Source organism: Schistocerca piceifrons, chromosome 6, assembly GCF_021461385.2.
Source record: "Schistocerca piceifrons isolate TAMUIC-IGC-003096 chromosome 6, iqSchPice1.1, whole genome shotgun sequence".
In the NCBI taxonomy this organism is placed as follows: domain Eukaryota; kingdom Metazoa; phylum Arthropoda; class Insecta; order Orthoptera; family Acrididae; genus Schistocerca; species Schistocerca piceifrons.
In genome coordinates, this window is record NC_060143.1 from 79784275 (window position 1) to 79810692 (window position 26418).

Consider the following 26418-nt stretch of genomic DNA (forward strand, 5'->3'; position numbering starts at 1 on the left):
CTTGACCTTGCAGGTCAATGTAGGGTTCGGCAAGCACGAGGACAAGCAGCAGAAACTCTCACCGTTTGGGACGAAATGTAAGCCGAGGATGACCTGCAACGTAGGGCAATACAACAGGACATAGAATATAGTCGACGTACCACTGTGCTGTAATGGTGCTGCGGACGACAACCAGAGGGGTCCTGCTGTGAAAAAAATTGCGCCCCGGAGCAGCACTGCTAGTTGTGGGACCGCAAAGCGGGTGACAGTCGGGCTGGTATCCCACCGCCGTCCGAGGCGTCTCCAGACACGTCTTCGCTGGTCATCGGGGCTCGATTCGAAGCGGGACTCATCAATAAAGACAATTCTACTTCAGTCAACGAGATTCCAGGCTGAAGACGTATCTTCAAACGCCCCTGACAGCAGTGAGATACCAATCTCACTCTCGCCCACCATACGGCCCGATTACCAGGAGTAACGCTCTGAGGTGCAATTTCTTTTAATATCAAGAGCTCTTTGGTTTCATCTGTGGCTCCCTCACTGGATGCCAACGGCCTTGCCGCAGTGGTAACATCGGTTCCCGTCAGATCACCGAAGTTAAGCGCTGTTGGGCTGGGCTGGCACTTGGATGGGTGACCGTCCGGTCTGCCGAGCGCTGTTGGCAAGCGAGGTGCATTCAGCCCGTGTGAGGCAAACTGAGAAGCTACTTGATTGAGAAGCAGCAGCTCCAGTCTCGGAAACTGCCATACGGCCGAGAAAGCGGTGTGCTCACCACATGCCCATCCATATCCGCATCCAATGACGCGGCAGCCGGTCGGTACCGTTGGGCCTTCATGCTCTGTTCGGGAGGAGTTTAGTTTTTCCCTCACTGGATAGCGGTGCGTCGACGATATTCTAAGACCCATTTTGTTGCCCTTCATGGCAACCCATCCTACGCCATCACTGCAGCAAGATAATGCCCGCCTGCACACGGTGACCGTTTCTTCTGCTTGTCTTCGAGCTTGCCAAACCCTACCTTCGCCAGCGATGTTGCCGGATCCGTCCACAATTGAGAAAGTTTGGAGCATTCCGGGCAGGACCTGCCAATCAGCTCGGTATCTCGACGATATAACGCACCAATTGGATAGAATGTGGTATGTCACCTGTCACAGGGCATCCAATAGTATCAATGAATGGGAAGCCGAATAACAGCTTGGATAAGTCCTCAAGTTGTGAAGCTCTTTCTCTTGAATAACTCATCCAATTTTTCTGAAGTCGTAACCATTTGTTTGTCTGTACATGTGTGCAAATTCGTTTTCCCAGCAAAGGAATAAATAAAACCTATCGAAAGAAACAAAGCAATGTTGTTCAGGTTTTAATATACAAAGTGAAATCAGAAAATCCGTACATTCTATCCACGTCAATTCAACATTATTTTGTATCACTAAAGATAAGTTAGCGGTGCTTAATTCTGTCACTGCCGTAAAATTTCGAAAATTCATCTGTACTGAGTTAAAACTAAGAGGGCATCTATTGATCATTTGGTGTACTAAGGGCATCTATTGATCATTTGGTGTACTACAAAACTAACAGCGGCACCTACTGGTTCTTTTGATGTTTAATCACCACGGCGTAGTATACCAAACTACTAATCTGATCAGACGATTTTAGACAAAATTTTAGATTATGACTTTTTTTCTGTGTTCCGATTTTTATTATGCTGCCCCTAGCTACGCTCAAGTTACCTGAGAAAACACCATGAAAATTCGTCTATAGTTTGGAAAGTAGCGTTCAGATAGACAGACATGGCGATTTTACAGTTTTGTGATGTAACTTCACTTACATGAGTTTTATTCATGAGCTTTCCCATTGGTTGCTCTGAACTTTGGCCTGAGACCCGTAAGAATTTCGCTGGTATTTCATCAACACTTACTCTTCCTGATTCGTGCGCAGCTTTTTGAAATTCAGAGTTAAAGATTATGTCTCCGTGTCACCTTCTTGCTCTGCGTCTTCATTTTTAATTGGCCTAATTTCTTCAGCAATTTTAGGAATGCCGTCTTAGCCAACGCTAAAAGGGCCTCGACATGCTGAAGGGCGTCAAATAGCAGAAAAGTAGGACAGTATGCGAGACTGTGGGTTAATTTTTAGCCCAAAGGGCAACTGGGACAGAGTAAACATCAGTCGACTGCTCTTGTTGGGGTCCGTGATTTTGCCTCGCTATGTTGATTTGCGTCGGTTTGAGGAGCTACTGGCAAATTAAAGATTTGGTGGAAAAATCAAACTTGCCAAGAAACTTTGTTAAATGTTGATATCTTTCGGTGAAAAATGAATTGTCGGATTTAGTGCGGCTGCTCTGACGGTCAGCCGGCCTGTGTGGTCGAGTGGTTCTAGGCGCTTCAGTCTGGAACCACGCGACCGCTACTGTCGCAGGTTCGAATCCTGCCTCGGGCATGAATGTGTGTGATATCCTTAGCTTAGTTAGGTTTAAGTAGTTCTAAGTTCTTGGGGACTCATGACCTCAGAAGTTAAGTCCCATAGTGCTCAGAGCCATTTTTTTACTGATGTCACAGATAATTTTTGTCCAGGAAGGTACAACAGCAGAGCCCGCTTTGGAAATCTCTTCACTGCTTTGCCTATCTGCAAGTGCGACTAATTGGCTGCGACAATACGGAACGGGTGTTTTGTCTACATGTTCTGTGAAGCTCTTCCAAGTGGTATGCTCTGTAACAACTCCACAGTGCATATTACGAATCAAATGCTCTACCCACTGACAGGTGTCATTTCTTTGCATCTCTTGTAGTTCTATTTCAGTCGTCTTCTGGAACCCCAGGGGTTTTAGGCACAGCCGTGTAATGGACAGGAGACGATCGCACGTAACAGCAGACCGTCGGTGCGATGACAGTGGAGATTTTCTGGCACACAGAACATAGCATGTCATTGTCAACGAACAGAAATCTTCAGACGTACAAGAAACTTCAGACGTATCTGATGGAGAGTTATTTCTAACAATACACAGGGTGAGGCATTTAAAAAGGTTTTTGAAAATATCTGGGAAGCTACAAACCAGATTCAAAAAATGTTTGTGATAAAAGTTGTTCGTCTCTAAGGGGGCATTCAATGGCAGAAAACTCTCTCGTTGGGCAGGAGGGTTTCAGCTCTGAAATCTTAATTTTTTATTGCGGATTCGGATCCTCGGAAAAAAATACATAACTTCTGTATTTAACTTTTTTTGTTGCTTGATAGATAGCGCTGCAATAGACAAAAATCAAAATGGGTTAAAACCCGTTGAAAAATGATATCTCAAGATATGCATATCAAATTAGGATCCCAGGAAGTCTGAAAGTAAGTTATTTTAAATCTTTATAGGAAGCCGGTGTTTTATGCTGGACAGCATTTGACGGGAAGTTACAACTGATGACGAGATATTAAGCGTTTAAACCAAGTGTCGGAGATATGCATTATACTGCGATCGATTGCGGCGTACATTAGGAGTTATCTTTATGTTTACATTGTCGACCAACTAGAGACTGAGCGTGTCATGCAAACAGCACCGCCTCGGCAGTTGGCTGTGCTCTATTACGGCAGCAGTGATGGTTCCTTAGCGGCGGTGGCTTGCCTGTAGCTCTCAAGTCCCGGCGCTGCGCGGCGCGGCCTCGCCCCTTTAATTGTGACGCAAATTCCGGCGCGCCGTGATTGGCTGAGCGCGCTCTCGCTCGCCCAGTTACTCTCGGCCCGGCGCCTCTGAGCGCGCCCGAGCCGCCACCAGAAACGCCAGCCACTGGAGACAGCGGGAGATCGCCTTCTGCTCTAGCGTTCCAAACTTGAGCACGTCGCGGGGAAAAAAAAGAGGGAAGTGGATAGACAGAAAGTCACACACAAGACACTGTAAACGGCTGGTAAGGATCCCCTACAAAGTGGAAACAGTTCTCTGTGCTTGAGCGACACACACCCAACCTATTACAAGTAAACTGTGGTATTTAAATACAGGAACTTCAAGAGACGCACCAAACGTACCGCCAAAGATGCTAATATACCACTATGGCGAGAGGAGGCGCGAGCCAAGGACACTGCAAACTGTCAGCCCAGCATTCGCCACACACAAAAAAGTAGGATAAGTGCGAGTAGAACTCGTGCACCGAGGGTTACATAGAAACTTAATTTTGTATACAGATGTTTCATCCATTCCGGGAATCGACAATTTCTACGATTTTTGTCTGCTATCGATATACATATTGGCAAAATATAAAAACATGTGACATAAATGGTCTGCCTTTTGACTGCATTGACTTAAAAGGTTAAATGTTTTACACCGCCAAGGGACCGTAGACCTTACAAGGGAAATTCCTCATCACATCCTCCTCAGATTTACCGGTAAGATGGCTCATTGGATAGCCCGTCAAAAACTGAACACTGATAAAGCATGAAAGCAGTAAGGTGTACTGAATTGTGAAGAAAAATAAAACAGGAAAAGCGAATGGCAGAAGAACAAGAAGTGCAATACAGAGCAGCCTAAATAAAAAACGGCGTCGTGGTTAAATATCCCACCGCCCGTCTTTTACTTCCGCCACTTTTTCGTTGAACTGAGCAACGTCTGTACTGTGATAGCGCCGGCGCAGTTGACACCCACGAAGGCGATCTATGATCTCGTTCAGCAGCACAGATCACCGAAATGTGGTTGAAGGGAAGCTTCCTCACGTCGAATGGAGTTCCATTTAGCGATCGGTGTGCGCTCCTTACCGTAACACTGACGTCCAGTCTGCACGGTACCTTACTGTCAATGGGAAGCAAGCATGCCGGTCACGCCTTCACAGGATTCACCTCGCAGACACTCCGGTGTGTGTCGACTGTGATGTTATGGACACAGACGAGCACCGCCTGATGTATAGATCGGCGAGAGGTGTCTGGTTCTCGGTGCGACAGATGTTGTCTACAATTAGCCGTACGACTCCTCATCAGATACCTACTCAACTTCTCCTCTTTCCGGGCGCGGGATACTTCCCGCAAGCGAAAACGAACTCTGTGAGATGGATTTGTGGACACGCAGCACAGTACTGTTGATGGTGAGAAAAGTATACTTGACTTTTGGCAGTTCTTTAATGAACGCCATTGTGCAGTTGTCCGCAATCCAAAATGCTTACAATTTTTCTCCAGCTTCCTCTCCAGCGTCTTCCTGAAGCCACCCCAGAGCTGGGGAATTCCTGTCACGAAGAGTTCATACCCGTCTCTTCCACACCTAGTACTGATATACTCACTAGTGCTCGGAATGTTCAACTCGGAAAAACTATACGTTTGATAATCTCAATTAGTCTTACGTCTCTCTGTGCCCTCCTCCTCGCGTGATGCCGGTTTCCTGATATTCATGACAAAAATAAATAAAAATAAAAAGGAATGAAAAGAAAAAAGAGTAAACGATGCTTATTGTACCACTACTCCACGTTCCCTACGCTTTCCTTGATTCCTGGAGGATGGGAAAGGGACATGGTGGCCAGGCCTCGGGTTGCGATCCCTGCCCTCTCTGCCTCCATCTCTAACTCTGGGCAACGGGAAAGTTCATAAAAAAGGGGGGGGGGGGGAGTGGTCACGGTGTTGGACAGCTATGCGGGCGAGCCGTGTTCAAACCTACTTCGGACAACTTTTTTTTTTTTTTTGTTTTCGCTGTTTGCTGTATTCAAATTTGTGTCTGTATCGTGGTGTAACGTCCGTTTGCAACAACGAGGTGTAGGGAACGGACCTATAATGACAGCTGATTCTGCACAACTACTCTATTAGCAGCCGAATGGAAGTGGCTTTCGAATGGGAATCGCAGGCGTTTGATGACAGGGCGACAAGTCAACCGAATCCTCCACCGGAAAACAAGTCTCGTATGTCATACACGGCATTAGTGACAGTACGTGTTTTATATTATAGGAATTTCTTAGCGACGCACCTTTTTTGTACGCCTGGTAAGTGAGTGAGATATGCCTCGTTCTCCGATGTTGAATGTGAATGTGAACGCTCTCAAGGAAATGATGGAAACATAATAGTTTGTCACATAAGCTGCAACAAATGAACGTAACAGTTTCACAATAACACAGTTTCTCTGTGCTCTGTCAAAACATGTGTTTTTAACGTTATTGAAGTTGCGTTCCCGTTTGGGAAGTTTTGATTTCATTTATTGGAACATAGCTCACATTCGTCTATTTGTTGTTTTCATTTCTGTAAGAAGTCTATGAGGTATCTCGCCTGCTCTCACTATTCATCAGGTTTACTTACGATGGTAACATTCTTACTACACGACCTATATTCTACAGCCAGTGTATAGGATGACAAATGCCAAGACTACAGAAAGACCAGGCGGAGAGTTCATAGTGTTGTGGAAACAAAAATGGCACGATATCAGTTAACCAGGACGCCGTTGTTGTTGTTTTAGATTGCTCTATATTGCATTTCTTGGACTTCGAGAATTTACTGTTTCTATTTTGCTTCTTTTTTCACAGTTCAGTACACCTTCTTCCCGTTTTCATGCTTGATTTGTGTTCAGGTTGTGACGGGCTGTCCACTGAGACATCTTGCCACTAAATCTGAGGGGGTGCGATGGGGGAGTTTCCCCTGTTACTATATGGCATAAATTATACCGGGTGTATACACGGACGAGGAAAAAAAAAAGTCCCGGATTTTTCCCGGAACCGCGAGAGTACTACGGTCGCAGTTTCGAATCCTGCTTCGGGCATGGGTGTGTGTGATATCCTTATGTTAAGTTAGGTATAAGTAGTTCTACGTTCTAGGGGACTGATGACCTCAGATGTTAAGTCCCATAGTGCTCAGAGCCATTTGAACCATTTTTCCCGAATACCCGGGTTAAAAAATACACTTTTTCCATGGTGAAAACACACTTTTTTCTTGTTAAGCTACAGTAGATTTTCCCTCGCAACTGTAAAACTTATAAATCCTTTGAATGGTTAACGTTTTGTACACCCTCGTAGAACTTCCCGGCACTTTAGGAAACAAAAAGAACGCATTGGAAAGACCTTTGATGTGCAGCAACATATGCGCTTCATAGTTTCGTATTACGAATGTATAAATTCGAATTCCACCAAACACAGCACGTCAGTTTCCAGAGCATTGAAATCAAGATTGCGATGCCCTTTTGTAAGCCAATCATAGCTGATGTCATGTGAACTCGCCAGCCGATGACAGCAGATATTCAGAGCATAGGATACGTGATGTAGTCAGGCAACAGCAAGATCAGTGTTAAGTAGCACGAACACACAGAGAGGAAAGATTAATGGTTTACATTAACATACATAGTGCAGCTACAATGAAAGCTAAACTTTCGCATATATTATTTGTCAAGAAAATTAATAAGCTACAAGAGAAGCTAAGGTTTCACATGTAATATTGGTCTTCTTTTTTTGCGTGTACTACACTTTAAGATACCTCATACAAATGTGCCAGTAAAATTTAAAATAATGGCATAACTGTCTGGTCTTCTGGGCTCAACATTGTTCTAAGTGACTGGCCCTCGAAGTTTAACTTTTAAACGAGAGTCAAACGCTCTGTGATTTAAAAAATTCATCCCACATTCTCACACGTAACGTAATTCATCTTGCGTGAAAGGAAATTTGCTTTGAAAGTCACGCTTTTCAAACCACCATTTGCAACATTTTCCCGAGGCCTGTTAGAAATAGATTCGTTTTAGCAGTTGCCAGAGAGCGCCAGAAAACAAGCATTATTGCGCGATGATTTAAGAAGCCAGTATGTTCGTATGTATAAAGCATTAAGAAATCTTACATTACGTCATAAAAGAAACGGGACATCAGAGCATACTCCAAGAGCATCGGAATTTCGTAAACTACACTGAAATGCATAATTCGGCTTAAAGTGCACCTTGGTTTGTCCAGATTAAGCTTTTCAGTGTGGCTCTTTATTATGGGATGACGCCATAAATGCCAGAAGATGAAAACGTGCACTTGGAATTGAGCGAACAATTGGAAGTAGACAATACTGTGGGATTCGTTTCAAATAAATTGACTGCCTCAACGGGAAAAAGCCGAATTTCTTTAGCAGACAGACAAAAATAACTTCATTGTTCTGCAAGGCGATGAATGGTTCAAATGGCTCTAAGCACTATGGGACTTAACATCCGAGGTCATGAGGTCATCAGTCCCCTAGACTTAGAGTTCTACGGACTTAAACCTAACTAACCTAAGGACATGACACAAATCCATGCCCGAGGCAGGATTCGAACCTGCGACCGTAGCAGCAGCACGGTTCCGGACTGAAGCGTCTAGAACCGTTTTCGGCCACAGCGGGCGATGAACGCTTGACTGCCAAAAACGTGGAAATAAAATAAAATTAGAGGACTGAAACAAGTAATACGTTTTTGCCTCCCTCATCATGTGAATGTATTTTAATTCACTTGATAGTCCCCGGCCACAGAAATCCGTTTTGTTTCCATTTGACGTGGAACCCGTAAACGGAGAGGAAACAGCGAAATCACTAAAGGTAAATACGGTTCACGAGGAGACTACCCCTCCCCACTATAACTCAGTGCATGCGCAAATCTGGCAGCTAAGGCGCGCCAGAAAAATTTTTCTCGATAGCATTTGGCTGCTTGCTGCTACTACCGATAACTAACAGCCACACTTCGAGTAACCGGGAGAAGGTACTGCTCATACGCGATTCAACAGTGCCAGCGCGTTAGCCCGCTGGCAACTGCTCAAACGAACCTCGTGTTAACTGATCTGACGTCACTCTCTTAGAAAGCAGTTTATTGTTACGAAGTATTGCGTAGTCTTCGTCTTAAGGCCTTTGACATATTTTGCTGTTCGTCTACGCTTGTGTGTGCACGTTGTTTTGTTGTTGTAAATGGCGCATTTCTTTTGCAACTATAGTTTTATTTTTTTCTCTTGTTTATGTTTGATTACTGCAGTATTATTCTGCTGTAGCGGCATACAGTAATATTCTTAGTTAGAGTAGCAGATCTTACCAGTCAAAATTACAAGAATTTAACTGAAAACTAAAACAATGAAAAATTCCCGGAATTCCGAAAAATTCCCGGTTTTTTCCAGTTTTCTCCCGGATAAAAAAATTCCCGAATTTTTCCCGGATATCCCGTTCGTCCCGTGACGTAAAAACCATGTTACAACTAGATACCTCTTCCCGTTCCATATAAGAAGGGTTCTTAATAGTCGGGCAGACAGACAGGCAGGCAAATAACAAAAGCCATCCAACAGTGGTTTCTTTTTTACCAACTGAACTACGCAGCCCTTAAAAACCAAAACATTCAAAATTATGCCTCATGAATGTACAATACTCCACATATTTGGAAATGAACCAAGTACCAGTAACAGTCTAGTGTAAAACCATGCGCGGATGTATCCGACAACAGAACGTTCGATAGAGCTCTGCGAGAAAACACAACTATTAGCACAGAACCGAGAGACTTTAACTTTCAAAATTCAAATGTGTCTACCCTCCAAATAGTCACAGAATGAACAGATATTACAGAGAGTAAGAAAGTGACTGTAGCATTAGACAAACCGGAGAACTCAACCTGCTGATAGATGAAATTGAAGAACAAAACGAAGATAAAGGGCACAGCAGATGCACACACACCGTGACCCTCGCTGACTTTTTGCAAGTTTCCCTCACCCAGGGCAAACAGATGATCCAAATATAAAAAGCCAAGGGGCACGCAATAAGATAAGTTGGAAGTTCGTTCGGGAAGAGGATGTGAGAAGAAAACCGTGCACTCTCGTCCGTGCTTATTCAGTTCGTTGCGGCAGTAGTGTGATATCCTGGTGAACCTTGCTATGTAATCGCACGCGGACGCCCCACGCACCGCGTTCTGGATAGCAGACTCCGTGAACGCATTCAACTACTATGTCTCGCAGTCTACGTCAAGAATCTGTAAGCAGTTTTTTCCCATGATGCCACCACTTCGGAAATCATGTCAGCGATGCTCTTATGACCCTGGGTTAAGGAACGTTTGTTTTGATTTGGCAGAACTTATTTGTCATTTCACAAGCTGCGACGTTGTCGCGAATATCTACATGGTTTAGAGACAAAATTTCGTTGTGGAAACTGTTATAGGCGTCTCTCATTGAACTCCGCGCTAAGTTTCGAGCTTCTGTAAAGGATCGCCAATCTTGGGGATTTTGCGTCTGTTTAAATTTGGCATGTTTGTTTCGTTGTTTCTGCAACAGTGTTCTAACCCGTTTTGTTAATTTATTTGGTATAAATTCCTCAATTGCTGCCGATACTATTTCTTTGAATTTAAGCCACATCTGGTCTACACTTATATTATTAATTTGGAATGAGTGGAGATTGTCTTTCAGGAAGGCGTCAAGTGAATTTTTTTATCTGCTTTTTTGAATAGGTATATTTTTCGCTTATTTTTCGAGGATTTGGGGATTACAATATTCAGTCTCGCTACGACAACCCTGTGTTCACTAATCCCTATATCGGTTCAAATGGCTCTGAGCACTATGGGACTAAACATCTGAGGTCATCAGTCCCCTAGAACGTAGAACTACTTAAACCTAACTAACCTAAGGACATCACACACATCCATGCCCGAGGCAGGATTCGAACCTGCGACCGTAGCAGTCAATCCCTATATCGGTTTTGATGCTGGTTATTAACTCAGGATTATTTGTTGCTAAGAGGTCAAGTGTGTTTTCACAACCGTTTAATATTCGCGTGGGCTCATGAACTAACTGCTCGAAATAATTTTCAGAGAATGCGTTTAGCACAATTTCGGATGATATTTATTGCGTAACTCCGGAATTAAACATATTTTTCGCCAGCATATCGAGGGTAAATTAAAGTCACCACAAACTATCATCGTACGAATCGGGTACGTGTTTGAAATCAAACTCAACTTTTCTTTGAACCTTTCAACAACTGCATCATCTGATCTGGGAGGTCTGTAAAAGGATCCAATTATTATTTTATTCCGGTTGCCAACAATGACCTCTGCCCATACTAACTATTTCAATTTCGCGACAAGTTAAACTACTTCTAACAGCAACAAACGTGCCACCGCCAACTGTGTTTAGCATATCTTTTCGGAACACCGTAAGGTTCTTCGCAAAAATTTCGGCTAAGCTTATATCCGGCTTTAGCCAGGTTTCAGTGCCTATAACGATTTGAGACTCAGTGCTTTCTATTAGCGCTTGGAGCTCTGGTACTTTCCCATCACAGCTACGACAATTTACAACTGTTATACCAATGGTTCCTGTATCTATGTTCTTCCTGTGTTCAGCCTGCACCCCTTGTGACTGAAGCCCATCTTGTGTTTTCCCGAGATTCTCTAACCTAAAAAACCGCCCAGTCCACGCCATACGGCCCCTGCTACCCGTGTAGCCGCCTCCTGCATATAAAACGGTGACCGGTATATACAAGAAGTATCCTTTAATTTACGTTTATGGTCACAAACTTTTTGTTAACAGATTACTGGTTTCGGTCTATAATGACCATCATCAGATCTGTTTTATAAAAACAAAGTCCTAATGTACTGCAGCCATAGTGGCATCGTCAAATGTTAAATGCAAAATCAGCACCAGTATCGTCAACTGGTTTCCGCTCACGATGATTATGTTCTCTCACTATGTTACGCTATTAATCAGATTACAATACATCCTCTCAATGAAAGATACGCGTGCACGTCGACTATTTATACGGCAGCCTTTTTTTATAAATCTTAAGCTACCTTTACATATATGACTGCCTGTTACATTCATCTCAACTTACCTTTACTTCTTTTTAACGACGCGCTCCAGCTGAAACCGAATTATGCTAGTATCCTCCAGACGGTACAGTCCTCTGGAATAGTCCTTTACAATAAAAATAAAATATTTGATCTAGACTGCGCTCCGATCATAAAATTATAAAACGAGGATCACTTCCTTCTCCTGGCGAGATAGTGTCCTTTGCTGCAAATGTGCTGTCCTTTGGCTCCGAACAGCAGCTCTCTATGTGACATACGCGTACTCAGCGATGTCGCTATTTCATTTATGGGACGAGACATACAGAGTAAAACTGCATTTAAAATTCAGATTTCTCCTTCATTCTCGCAAGGTGAAAGGCGCATCAAACTGGAGTTGCAACGCAAATACAAGTCGTCCCGGTAAGAGGCATTCTACTAATTTGAGTAAAGCCTTGTTAGTGAATGACCGAGAGCTGTTTGAATAAATCTCTGTTACCTTCCAGTTTCCATCAACCAACCATCAGGTAACAGTGGTTTATTCCACCAGCAGTTCGATGTCGTTCACAGAACCACTTTTCTGACATTTTTACGAACTGTGAGGCATTGTACGTATTCCACCTTATTTCCCCTAAAGTTATTATCGTCTATACCTTTCTCAAATGCCATGGAAGTTAATATTCCACAATTTAACACATGTCCTATCATCCTGTCCCTCCTCCTTATCAGGGCTTTCCTTATGTTCCTCTCTTTGTCGATACGGCGGAGAACCTTCTCATTGCTTACCATCAAAATCAGTGACAGCAGCCAGACTTTAGCACAGCTGTTCCTGAGAAATGGAATAGCAAACAGCCAATCGCGCTCTTCTAAAGCCTCAGCGGAACCTTTCATGTCACTGGTAACAACGCACGATAACTGTGTGATATACTAAACCCCATTAATTGGATCGTGATAAGTAACAAACCAGTTTTGGAAGCATATTACGCTGATCGAAGGATGACTATGATTTAACTTAGGGCAAATAATCATCCAGATTTCAATTATCGGAGTAACTATCATGCCAGAACAATGTCTGAACCAGTAATCTCTAGCTTGTGGATGGTATAAAATCTAAATAACTACGAAACATCGATACATCTAATTTATGGAACTCAGTTGATTGGTAGGGACGTTGGAAATTATCATATTCTTTCGTAATTGACATGTAATGAAATAATGTAGTCTATTATCCACTAAAGAATCTGAAACAAATCATACACTGTTATTATCCATCTATATAACAAATTTATGCAACCAATGTCACTAATTGCTAATTAAGTAAGTTAATTTGCAGTGTTATGCCAAAGAAAACATGTCAGTAAATCGTCAAAAGATACTCTCTGTGTAAAAGACAATACTGCTGCCAGTACCATTAAAACGCTCTTTTTAAATACAGGCTACAACGGAAACATGGTGGGAGAGTCATGCTAAATTTCGTCTTCATGTAATTAAGAATACTAATAAGGTGATTTTTGTTTTACATATTTAATGTTAAGTCCCTGTAATAACATTGCAATTTGCCTAAATTGTAGTTCTAAAACCGATGAGAGTATTTGGAACTATAATGTACGCGAGTCAATTCAATTGGATGAATTATTTTTAAACATAATATCGAAAATCTGTAACAGTAGTAACAAATCATTGTTAGAGATGATATGTAAGATCGAAAGCCAACTATTGACAGTCACTGTTGATAGCGGTTTTAGGACGCAGCACCTGTGTGTCACGTTGTGCAATAAACATGAAATGAAAAAGTATAAAGGCGTATCTGTATCTTAATTCACGTAGGACACTGAATGGATCCAAAAATTTGGATCCAGTTCTCGGTAAGAACTCCAGAACAACAAGCAGATATTAAGGTAAGCAACCTGAGATGAACCACTCATATAGACTGTTCACATTTCATCGAGGTTTAGATGCTGCAGTTTTATATAAATTCATTATTGTTTAAAGAAGAACGACGTTACGTCTCAAACTGGTTTGGATATTATGGCTTAAAGAAAAAGAAATACCGCAACCATCACCCTGCAAAATACTTTCTCGTTTTGTTAGCTTATTTCAAAAGTATTTCTTTCATTTGAATTACATACTGTGCACAATTCGAGAGGTGTGCCGACCCAGAGTGTGCCCTCACGTTCCAACACTGCAGGCGTCACAAGCAGTGTGCGTCTGTCATGCGAGAGATCGGACAGGTTTGCGTGATTTTGTTGCGATAATGACATACGCCTCAATCTACGACTCACCGTGCTTTTGTTCACTGTCAGGTCTCCGTAGATATTCTGCAAGCGCCTATGTATATCTGTGAAGCTCTGATTTTCCGCAGAAAGAAACTCCGTGGTAGCTCTCTGTTTGGAACGCACTTTCGTTGCAGACAATTTTGAAGCTGCGTATAGCGCCGCCATCTATAGGAACTTCATGAAACAGGATGAAGCGGGAATATTCCACTATGTCCCCATTACACATTTTTTTCAAGCGAAATTGGCCGAGAAAAAATGTGTTGCATTGTTTACTACACGCCCCTGGTATATTACATTATTTATAAAGTTGTTTCGCCAACCGCTATCATCAAATTAAAACTTAGAACATGCAAAAGAACGTCCAGTGTCAGTATCAATAATGCCTATGCGTGGCATTTGCAGTCAACAGCTGAAAGTGGTCACTCTAGCTGTTATAACTATGGACACTGCTCGCCACAGTCGTCGGTGACGTCACTTCCGCGGCAGCTAAAACAGTAAGTACTCTGAAGCAGCGGCTTCCCCGTTGCAGGTGTCTTCCTGTGCGGTCGGCGTCGCTCTGAAGTCCAAAGGTAGGCGGACTGTTGTCAGAAGGCGCATGCATTACTGCACACTGAAGGATGTTAACAGACTGGCTGGCAGTCCCACAGGAGAAGAAACCAACCACAATCCTGACGTAACAATCATATGACATGGAGTGTCAGCCACGTAATTGGGACAACTTAGATACTCCATAAATCGGCCAAAATAATACGAGTAGTTACGCGGCACGTGGTGACGTACAGGGTATCCCAAAAGAACACCGATAACTTTAGGTACAGGTTCCTTACACCAGATCAAGAAGAAAGGTCTAGTAAACAGCGACTCTGTGGAAAAAAAAAAGTTCAAATGGCTCTGAGCACTATGGGACTTCTGAGGTAATCAGTCCCCTAGAACTTAGAACAACTTAAACCTAACTAACCTAAAGACATCACACACATCCATGCCCGAGGCAGGATTCGAACCCGCGACCGTAGCGGTCTCGCGGTTCCAGACTGTAGCGCCTAGAACCGCTCAGCTACCCCGGCCGGCGACTCTATAGCGCAAGCCTTTAAGAGATGTGAGTACTTAATCGTCTTCGATACTATGAAATACATCTCTTCTACTGCAAGCTCTTTGCTTTTCATATTTTGAGAGAATGTGGCATGGACTAAAACAAGAAAAAAATGTCCAGCAAACATGGGCCCCAAACTGCATTCCTTAAGAGCTATGAGCACTTATCCAATAGACGAGACGTATTTCATAGCTGCGAAGATGGACAAGTGCTCATGGCTCCTCCGGTATGCATTTTTGAGCCCATGTTTACTGGACTTTTTTTCTTTTTTGGTCAATAAATCCTCCTCCTAAAATGTAGAAAGCAAAGACGTTTCAGTAGAACTGTTTCACATTATCGAAGACGAACACCTCTTAAGGTACGCATTTTAGAACCAATGTTTACAAGAAATTTTATACTTATTTCAATATAAGGAATTTGTCCCTAACGTTTGTTAGTGTTTTCTTGGGACACACTGTACAAGGGGCGACCAAAAAATTCCAGTTCGAAGGCCGTAGAGTACAGAAAAAGTACGCCAATTAGACAAAATCGTTGTGAGCCTTGAGGCAATCATCCCATCGATGCAGCAGGTTGAAGGTTTCGTAAAACACAGAGTTCCTGTTGCGTGAAGAAGACCTTAACTGTCTGCTGCACATCCTCGTCCGATGGAAATCCTCGACCCTTCAAGGGCTTTTTTAAGGACCGAAGGCATGATGATCGCTTGGGGAGCGATCAGGACTATCGAGCGGGTGCTACTCGAGTTGGCGCAACTTCTGCATTACGGCATTTCCGACATGCAGTCGTGCGTTATCATGAAGCAACAGCACCCCTTGTCGCATCATCACACAAGGGTGGTTTGTGACAGACTTGCTGTCTCATACACTCTCTTAATTTTCCGATGGATGCCTACCTGTTTTTGTCCTTCGACAGCCAAGAAAAGAATAACAGAACGCTGGTTCTGTTTGACGCACTTCATAATAACATTTCGCATTTACAGCACGAATGTTGCAAAGATACGAATGCCGCACTAATCCCTTACCTTCACGTCGATGCTTATACGCGAGGTGACTTAAGTCACCGGATACCTCCTAATATGGTGTCGCACCTCTTTTTGCCCGTCGAAGTGCAGCAACTCCACGTGGCACGGACTCATCAAGTCGTTGGAAGCCCTCTGCAGAAATACTGAGCAATGCTCCCTCTACAGCCGTTCATAATTGCGAAGGTGTAGCCGATGCATGATTTTGTGCCTGAACTGCCCTCTCGATTATAACCCATAAATGTTCGCTGGGGTACATGTCGGGCGATCTGGGTGCCCAAATCATTCGCTCGAATTGTCCAGAATGTTCTCCAAACTAATCGTGAACAGTTATGACCTAGTGATATGGCGCACTGTCATCCACAGAAATTCCATCGTTGTTTGGGAAGATCAAGTCCTAGAATGGCTGCAAATGGTCTTCAAGTAGCCGAACACAATCCAGTAACTGACTGATTCGGTTGGACCAGAGGACTCAGTCCACTCCGCGTAAACACAACCCACACATCATTACGTAGCCACCACCAGATTGTACAGTGCCTTGTTGACAACTCGAGTCCATGGCTTCGTGGGATCTGAATCACACTTGAGCCATACTATTAGTTTTTACCAACTGGAATAGGGACTCATCTGACCAGGCTACGGTTTTCCAATTGTCAAGGGTCCAACTCGTATCGTCACGACACCAGGAGAGGCGCTGTTGGCAATGTCGTACTGTTAGCAAAGGCAATCGCAGCGGTCGTCTGCTGGCATAGACCATGACGCCAAATTTCGCCACACTGTCCTAACGGATACATTCGTCGTACGTCATACGAGGGTCACTCTAAAAGAAATGCACACTATTTTTTTTTAAATCTATTTTTTATTCTACATGTTTGAAAGTTTTACAATGTGTAGATACATCCTTTAGGAACAATATTTTCATTTCTCCACATAATTTCCATCCCTCTCAATTGCCTTACGCCATCTTGGAACCAGCGGCTGTATACCCGCACGGTAAAATTCTGGACCAACCTGTTGGAGCCACTATTTGGCAGCGTGCACAAGGGAGTCACCATCTTCAAACCTTGTTCCACGAAGAAAGTCTTTCAGTTCCCAAAAGAGATGGTATTTTTTCAGTGTTGTCCATCCGAGTTTTGTGATCGCATCCATGGTTTTTTGACTGACATGTGGCCGTGCATTGTCGTGCAACAGCAAAACATCCTGCTTTTGGCGACATGGTCGAACACGACTCACCATCAGTCGAGCTTGAAGTTTCTTCAGTGTCGTCACATATGCATCAGAATTTATGGTGGTTCCACTTGGCATGATGTCCACACGCAAGAGTTCTGCGGTATCGAAAAACACCGTAGCCATAACTTTTCCAGCAGAATGTGTGGTTTTGAATTTTTTTTTTCCTTGGGTGAATTTGCATGATGCCACTCCACTGATTGCCTCTTCGTCCCTGGTTAGAAATGATGGAGCCATGTTTCATCACCTGTCACAATTCTTCCAAGAAATTCATCTCCACCATTCTCGTACTGTTCCAAAAGTTCGCTGCATACCGTTTTTCTTGTTTCTTTGTGAGTCACTGTCAACATCCTGAGAACCCACCGGGCACAAACCTTTTTTAACGCCAACACTTTCAGTATTCTGCAAACACTTACTTCCCCTATCTCAACGTAGCGTGACAGTGCGTTCCCTGTAATGCGTCTGTCAGCAATCACCAATTCGTTAACTCTCTGCACATTGTCTTGGAGTGTGTGCAGTACGAGGCCTGCCGCTGCGAGGACAATCCTCAATATTGCCGTGCCCGCTTTCATCATGTAACCTGCTTGCCCACAGACCAACTGTACTGTGATCGACAGCAGCATCTCCATACACCTTTTTCAACCTCTTGTGGATGTTTCCCACTGTCTCGTTACCACAGCACAGGAATTCTATGACAGCACGTTGCTTCTGACGAACGTCAAGGGTAGCAGCCATCTTGAAGACATGCTGTGACGGCGCCACTCACGGGAACAGGTTGACCTAAGTTTGAAAACAAGCGGGAAGGATGTATCTACACACTGTAAAACTTTCACATATGCAGAATGAAAACTGTAATTTTATAAAAATAGTGTGCAGTTCTTTTGAAGTGACCCTCGTACATTGATTCGATTCCTAAGGCTATTTCACGCTTTGTTGCTTGTCTGCTAGCACTGACAACTCTGCGCAACGCTGTTGATCTCGGTTGGTAATTGAAGTCGCCGGCCGCGGTGGCCGAGCGGTTCTAGGCTCTTCAGCTGGAACCGCGCGACTGCTACGGTCGCAGGTTCGAATCCTGCCTCGGGCATGGATGTGTGTGCTGTCCTTAGGTTAGTTAGGTTTAAGTAGTTCTAAGTTCTAGGGGACAGATGACCTCCGATGTTACGTCCCATACTGCTCAGAGCCATTTGACCCATAATTGAAGTCCGTCGGCGACAGCGTTATCCATGGTGTGAGGTAATGCTCGAAACTTGATATTCTCGACTCACCCTTGGCACTGTGGATCTCGAAATATTGAATTCTCTAACGATTTACGAAATGGAATGTCCCTTGCTTCTAGCTCCAACTACCATTATGCGTTCAAAGTCTGGTAATTCCCGTCGTGCGGCCTTCAAAATCTTTAATGACAGTTCCGCCAAAGCACCACACTTTTATATCTTGTGTACGCAATACTACCGTCATCTGTTATATGTGGATATCGCTAACCCATGACTTTTGTCACATCTGTGTACATATCCGTATCGGAGTCGCGCTACGTTACAGCAACGCCTTCTAACAGACATTTTGTGATCATCCCTTATACATTCACAGCCATACTCTACAAACCACTGTGATGTACTTGGCATACTTCGCATTGCACCACATAATACTGTTACCTCTCGTTCTATTCACCTGTGGAGTGCGAGAAGAAATACAGCTTAAATGTCTTTGCATGTGCTGTAAGTGGGAAGTTGGCGTCTGTCTTCAAGTGTCTGCCAGTCAGGTCTTTCAGCATCTCAGTGACACTCTCCCCAAGAGTACACAAACCTGTGACCCTGGCTCTGCCATTCTTTGCACAGGTTCTGTATCCCCCGCCCTCGCGGAGGAGGACGACTAGTAGTAGGAGGAAAAGTTATGTAACATCCCGTCGACGAAGTCATTAGAGATGGAACACAAGCTCGGATTGAGGAAGTATAGAGAAGCAAATTCGGCAGTGTCCTTTCGAAGGAACCATCTAGGCATTTGCCTTAAGCGATTTACGGAATCGCGGGAAAGCTTAACCAGGATGGCCAGACGCGAGTTTGAACCGTCGTCCTCCCGAATGGGAGTCCTTAATGTACGCTGCCTCGCTCGCTACCAGCGTCACGGAAACATGTGCTGCCTGCATTTCATCGGCGTTCACTCCTGGTCCGCTGCCTTCCTATTTATTAATGATATTTCATATGTGTTATACTCTTGTAATTATTATTTGGTGATGGCATTCAGACGTATCCAAGAGTCAGCTCCAATAAAATTGCTTCTACATCATGGAGTGGTGATAATAATGACTTTCATTCAGTTTAGCGATCGATACAAAGCTTTTTTCTTAAAACCTAACAAGTCACACGTGATCCGCATATCGCACCGAAAGTTGGTCAGTGAACATTCTCGTGAAACTGTTTCTTGATGGTATCCAGTTACCCTACTAAAAATCTTGGGCAAATCTCTGAAGTGGCAAGAATAAATTGCCACAGCATGCGACTGTCCTGCTACTTTGTCTGATAATGACATTATTGTAGAATCGTGGCTTTTATGTGATACCGAATGGTAGCAGCGTGTACATCAGTAATCGACACATTTTGGTTTTTATTTAATTGATTGAAAAAAGCGACTATACCGGTTTCTAATTTATACGTTCATCTTCAGACGGCTTTTATAAAAATACGTCGACGTTTGTTTACAAATGGGTTACCCTAAAGACACAGAAATTTGACTCTGATGACTGCATTAAATCTCATGTTGGAATGCAAATTAGCTGCACTGACAAGCTGCAACATTTGTTTTTATCTTTTTATCCAATGAACTATACATACGTTACTCCTCGTGTTTTCACATTCACTGACCGTGGTCTAAAGCATTATTCACGTTCGCTGGGCAACAACACAAATTATCTACATGTCCCATGTGTTTTTACTCATTATATCAGATTAAAACAAATACGGAGTATTCAGAATGAATTTTCACTGTTCGTACTGAAAAGCTCAGTCGGCAGGCACATGCCCGCGAAAGGCAAAGGTCCTAGGTCCAAAACCCGGTCCGGCACACAGTTTTAATCTGCCGGGAAGTTTCACATAAGTTCATACTCTGCTGGAGAGTGAAAATCCATTCTGGGGGCATTTCTCTAGAATGTGACTAAGCCGTACCTCCTCAGTACCGTATCTTTCGCAAGATCTAGTCCCGCACGGTACGCAGCGGAACTTCTGTGACGTTTGGAAGCTAGGAGTGAGGTGCTGGCGGACCTGAAGATGTGACATGGGGGGGGGGGGGGGCGGGGAGGGGGGGGGGCGTCGTTGGTCGTGCTTGAATGGCTCATGCACTAGAGAATCTGCATCTGCCTGCGAAAGGCCAATATTACGGGTTCGAATCCCGGTCTAGCATACAGTTTTAATCCCCCGGGGAGTTTGAAATACGAGTCAGAAGGTAGAAGACGCCAAAGTTGCAATACAACGATGCAGCGACAAGATATAGCACTCCAAGAAAAGAAAGCTATATTACTCAAACTCCGTCCGAACAGGCATCGGAAGGCCTAGCGGTTCCGACCGACAACCGTATCATCCTCAGCCGATAGGCGTCACTGGATCCGGAGATGGAGGGACATGTGGTCCGTACACCGCTCTTACAGTCGCTGTCATCTGTCGTACTTCTCAATCAGTTAGTTTCAATCAGCTAGTTCCTCAATTGGCCTCACAAGGGCTAAGTGGACCCCGCTTGCCAACAGCGCACGGCAGACCAGGACAGTCACCCATCCAAGCGTTAGCACAGCGTGACAATGCTTAAATTCTATGAAGATGGTATCTGTTCTTTCGGACATTTCCAAAAGAACAGATATCATCGGTGACCATGCAGCTCTCTTAGAATTAAAATGATAATTAAATCAAGACCCTATGCTGTCGACAGGCGTTGATATACATCAACGGGGACAGTTGACAATGTGTGCCCCGACCGGGACTCGAGCTCGGGATCTCTTGCTTACATGGCAGACGCTCTATCCATCTGAGCCACCGAGGGTCAAATGGTTCAAATGGCTCTGAGCACTATGGGACTTAACATCTGAGGTCATCAGTCCCCGAGAACTTAGAACTACTTAAACCTAACTAACCTAAGGACATCACACACATCTATGCCCGAGGCAGGATTCGAACCTGCGACCGTAGCAGTCGCAACGTTCCGGACTGAAGCGCCTAGAACAGCTCGGCCACAACGGCCGGTGCCACCGAGGGCACAGAGGATAGTGTGATTGCAAGGATTCATCCCTTGCACGCTCCCTGTGGGACCCACATTCCCAACTTGATGTCCACACACTACATTCGTAGTGCCCCTGCCCATTACTCGCGGCAGACAACTTACCGAGTCCCGTAAGAGTTCGAGCAATGCGTGCGCATCCAGCACAGGAGGAGGAGTTCAATGGCCGGTTAGCCTTAACTATATGAAGATCTTATCTGTTCTTTCGGACATGCGCTGGATGCACATGCATTGGTCAAACTCTTACGGGACTCGGTAAGACTGTCGACCGCGAGTAATGAGTTTCATTGGCAGGGACACTACGAATATAGTGTGTGGACATTAAGTTGGGAATGTGGGTCTCACGGGGAGCGTGCAAGGGATGCACGCCCTCGGTGGCTCAGATGGATAGAGCGTCTGCCATGAATGCAGGAGATCCCGGGTCGGGGCTCACATTTTCAACTGTCCCCGTTGATGTATATCAACGCCTGTCGACACCTTAGGGTCTTCATTTAATTATCATTTCACGCTTAAATTCTGTGACCGGACGTGAACCGGCGCTACCGCTGCGGCAAAGCAAGGGCGGATTATATTACTGCTAACTTAAATTCAAACAAGTATTTTAAATTAAACACTAGGTACTGGTCGGAGAGAAATAAAACAGCAACTGGGGGTTTGCAATATTACTACCTTATTTTACAAAATAGCGTAGAAATAAATGTAATTAAGAAATAACGTAAAACCACATTTGTTATCGAACGATGCAGTCAACAGTGAATTACAAATTTATTATATATTTAGTACCATAAAGCTTACTGACTACAAAACAGATATACAATATTGTAATATTAGTAACTTCATTTGCAGACAGGTGAATAAACTTTGGTTGGTTGGTGGTTGGTTGTTTGGTTGATTCGGGGGGAGGGGACCAAACACCGAAGTCACCGGTCCCATCGGATTAGGGAAGGAAGCCGGCCATGCCCTTTCAAAGGAACCATCCCGGCATTTTCCAGAAGCGATTTAGGGAAACCACGGAAAACCTAAATAGGACGGCCGACCGCGGGTTTGAACCGACGTCCTCCCGAATGCGAGTCCAACGTGCTAACCACTGTGCTGTGGATAAACTTTATATACAGGGTGTCCCAGCTATCTTGTCCACCCAAAATATCTCTGGAACAATAACAGCTATCGGAAACCGACTTTCACCGGTATCAATGTAGGGATGGGGTCCATGAATGTACATATTTGGAAACATTCTAAAACGAAAACATATGTCTTTTAACACAAACTTATGTTTTTTCTTCAGCCATCCATAGCATGACAAAGCACATACACAATGGCGTTGATTGCATCGCAATATTCCCATTACATCCCGAGGTATTGAGACGCGAAGTTGACGCTTGAAACACCCGACATGGCGCTGCTAGCGCACGTCCTGAGGCTCAGGCGTGAACCCCATGCTGCCCGTAATCGCGATGTGATTGACATGTGTAATAACACTTCCATACTTATCAAGAGGTCCGAAACGAATAATACAGTCTGCTGCCATCCTGCATTAACGTCGTACATTCCAGCAGGTATTTATCCCATAGGCTAGGGGTGATGCGGTTCTGTAACATATCTGTGTACCGCAACGTTAGTCACAAAGTTAACTTCGCTTATCGTGAATCCGTTACTAAAAAGGTAATGCCATTCAACGTTAAAACTTTACTTTACTGTAGATCTAGCGCAAGTGACAGTTAATCATTCACTCGTAATAGTAAAATTCATGCTGATGGTTTTAGTGAAACGAGCAAGTGGACTAAAAGTTTTACCGTTGTTTAGGTAAAAATGTTTTGATTTGGGAAGTTCAGGTAGGACATAGAAGATGAATGTAAACATGTTTAACCAATTAGTTTTATTATCACATAATTATCAATGTTATGTTTATCTAATGCGTTAAATGACAAATTGTTGCAAACAAATGTTTCTTAACATGACTGAGTAAAATGGCCCTTTGTAGAAACTGCCACTGTGATACCAGCACTACATACTAAACATAGCGTTCACATCTCATGCTCAAAGGGATGCCCACTGGCTTGCATACATAGGGTCACTCTGCGGATGAAGGATGCCCTACTTCGTGCTACTGTTTCCTCTTTGATGGCTGTACAAGCATCAATAATGCGTTGCTTCATGCCCTCTGGTGTTGTTGGTTCATGTTGGTAAACAGCATCCTTCACTGCTCCCCAAAGAAAGTAATCCAGCGGTGTAAGGTCCGGAGATCGGGCAGGCCTCCTAACTGGGCCACCTCGTCCAATCCACCTACCAGGGAACTTACGGTTCAGAAGTCGTCGTGCTCGTAAGGCGTTATGTGCAGGGCATCCGTCATGCTGATACCACATGACCATTCTCCGGTTCAGAGGTACAGTATAACGCATTAGATAAACCTTATTTTGGGTGTGCAGGATAAATAAGACAACCTGACGGGTGTACACCGATCGGTACTGGTTCATATTGTGTACGTAGATACGTAAAACGTGCAAGAGGTAACCATTATGTGCTTATGAGAGTTGATGGCAGCAGACCGTATTATTCGTTTCGGACCTCTTGATAAGTATGGAGGTGTGATTACACATGTCAATCACATCGCGATTACGGGCAGCATGGGGTTCACGCCTGAGCCTGCTAGCGCACGTCGGGTGTTTCAAGCGTCAACTTCGCGTCTCAATATCTCGGGATGTATGGGAATATTGCGATGCAATCAACGCCATTGTGTATGTGCTTTGTCATGCTATGGATTGTTGAAGAAAAAAATATAGGAGGTCCATTTAAAAAAAACATAAGTTTTTGTTAAAAAAACACATATGCTTTCGTTTTAGAATGTTTCCAAATATGTACATTCATGGGCCCCAGCCCTACATTGATACCGGTGAAAGTCGTTTTCCAATAGCTGTTATTGTTCCAGAGATATTTTGGGTGGACAAGATAGCTGGGACACCCTGTATAATTGAGGGTGCAAAGTATCTTCGATTTTTTATTTTATTTATTTTTTTAAGGAAAGGAGTACTAGCCAACTTTGTCAGCGCGTTGAGGATATGGTGACGGAAAATTGTGGTTGTTGTTTTTACTCTCATAGATTTTGTCAATTATGGCAGGCTCATAGAGATCATGGCATATATCAGACTTATGTTGTACATTATGCAATAAATTCCTATGAGTCTCACAGATCAGCAGAATGAAATCAATACAACTAAAACAGTTTCTTATAATAATAGTCATGATTGTGCAATAATTGAGGAACTCTGTAACAGAATAAAACAAACAAAAAATCACAAATTCACAGCACAACAACCCCACACCATTCACTTTTACACAGTTCAACCTCCACAGAAGTCAAACCTGAATACACTGTGATCCCATAACAGGCTTCCAATTACTCCTGCAGGGAATTAATTTAAAGACAAAAATATTAAAATCAAGCATTCACGATCCCCGTGTCGAAAAAAGTTGTGACTTCCCATGTTTTGATACAAACAGATGCGACATTTTGTGGGACCACAGTCGGATGTATTAGGGAGGCATGGTGAGATTTTTACTGACTTTCACGAGCATGGAACGACCATTAGCAAAGAGTGATACTGATCGTCCTTGGACATGGTGCAAAGTATAACACAGACAAAGAGGGCAAAGTCACACGAAGGTGTTGTCACTTTTGAATTATGAGGTCGTCGCTACGAAGATGTAAAATATTAATTCTTTTCTTGTTTCTCTTCCCCTTCTTAAGTGTTGCTCTACCAATCATTTCTCTTCTTGGCTTCCGTGGACCATTTTCTCAGGCCTCTCGCCTCTGTATCCCTGTTGATATCAGCATTCCATCTTGTCCGTGCCTCCCTCGCCCTGTTCTGCCTTCAACAGATCCTGATAATGCCACTCGTGGTAGTCTTTCCTTTTCGATCCTAATAAGGTGTCCAGCCCGCATCATCTTTTTTTCATCACCCTTCGCATAGTGTCAGCTTTTCAATATAGGTTTGCTAGTTCCTGACCTTTTAATATCATCCATTCTTGTGATTGGGTGTCCCTTTTGGGGTCAAATTCTGCTTAATATCTTTCTCTCCAAAACTAGTAGTTTCAATTCACCCATTTTGCTTAATGTTTGAGAGCCATATAGAGCTACCAGGAGAATTACACTCTGGCATGGTCTGACTTTAAAACTTCTGGTGCGGTTCTAGGCGCTCCAGTCCGGAGCCGCGCTGCTGCTACGGTCGCAGGTTCGAATCCTGCCTCGGGCATGGATGTGTGTGATGTCCTTAGGTTAGTTAGGTTTAAGTAGTTCTAAGTTCTAGGGGATTGATGACCACAGCAGTTGAGTCCCATAGTGCTCAGAGCCATTTGAACCATTTTTTTAAAACTTCTGGAAATTGCTCTACTGCACAGCACGTCATGTAATCCAAAATATGCTCCATGTGCCGCTGCGATCCTTCCCTTAATCTCAGTTTCCATTCTATGCTGCTCGCTAGAAATGCTTCACAAATATTTAAATGTATCTATTCCTTCAAAAGCTACTTCATTAGCTGTCAACGGGGTACCATCATTGGGTGTTTGCTCACGTCTATTTGCTCAATTTTCTCCTCATTAATTTGTAAACTTGCTTTCCTTGCAGTGTTGCTGTAATAACTCGTCATGAGCTGCGAGTCCTTTTTGCCACCACTCATTCGAACAACATCATCCGTATACGCAAGTTGCTGCCTAATTTTATTCCAAATTGGTTTCATTTTTGGCGTCACTTTCTATCATTTATAAAGTTAAATTAAAAAGTACTGGTGATAATGTGTCTCCTTGTCTAAGACTATCTCTTGACTTCAAAATGCTCTGATACTCCTGTAGCGATTTTTACTCTGCAATAGGTTTCCCCTAAAAACAACAGTACAATAGTTATTAACTTTTG

General features: G+C 43.7%; 1 protein-coding gene and 1 pseudogene across 1 annotated transcript in view; one reads left to right on the forward strand and one right to left on the reverse strand.

The window, feature by feature from the left end:
* Positions 1 to 26418, reverse strand: part of LOC124802503 (focal adhesion kinase 1) — a 762075-nt gene that overhangs the window by 712424 nt on the left and 23233 nt on the right. The window lies entirely within an intron of this gene.
* LOC124803546 lies at positions 526 to 643 on the forward strand (annotated as a pseudogene).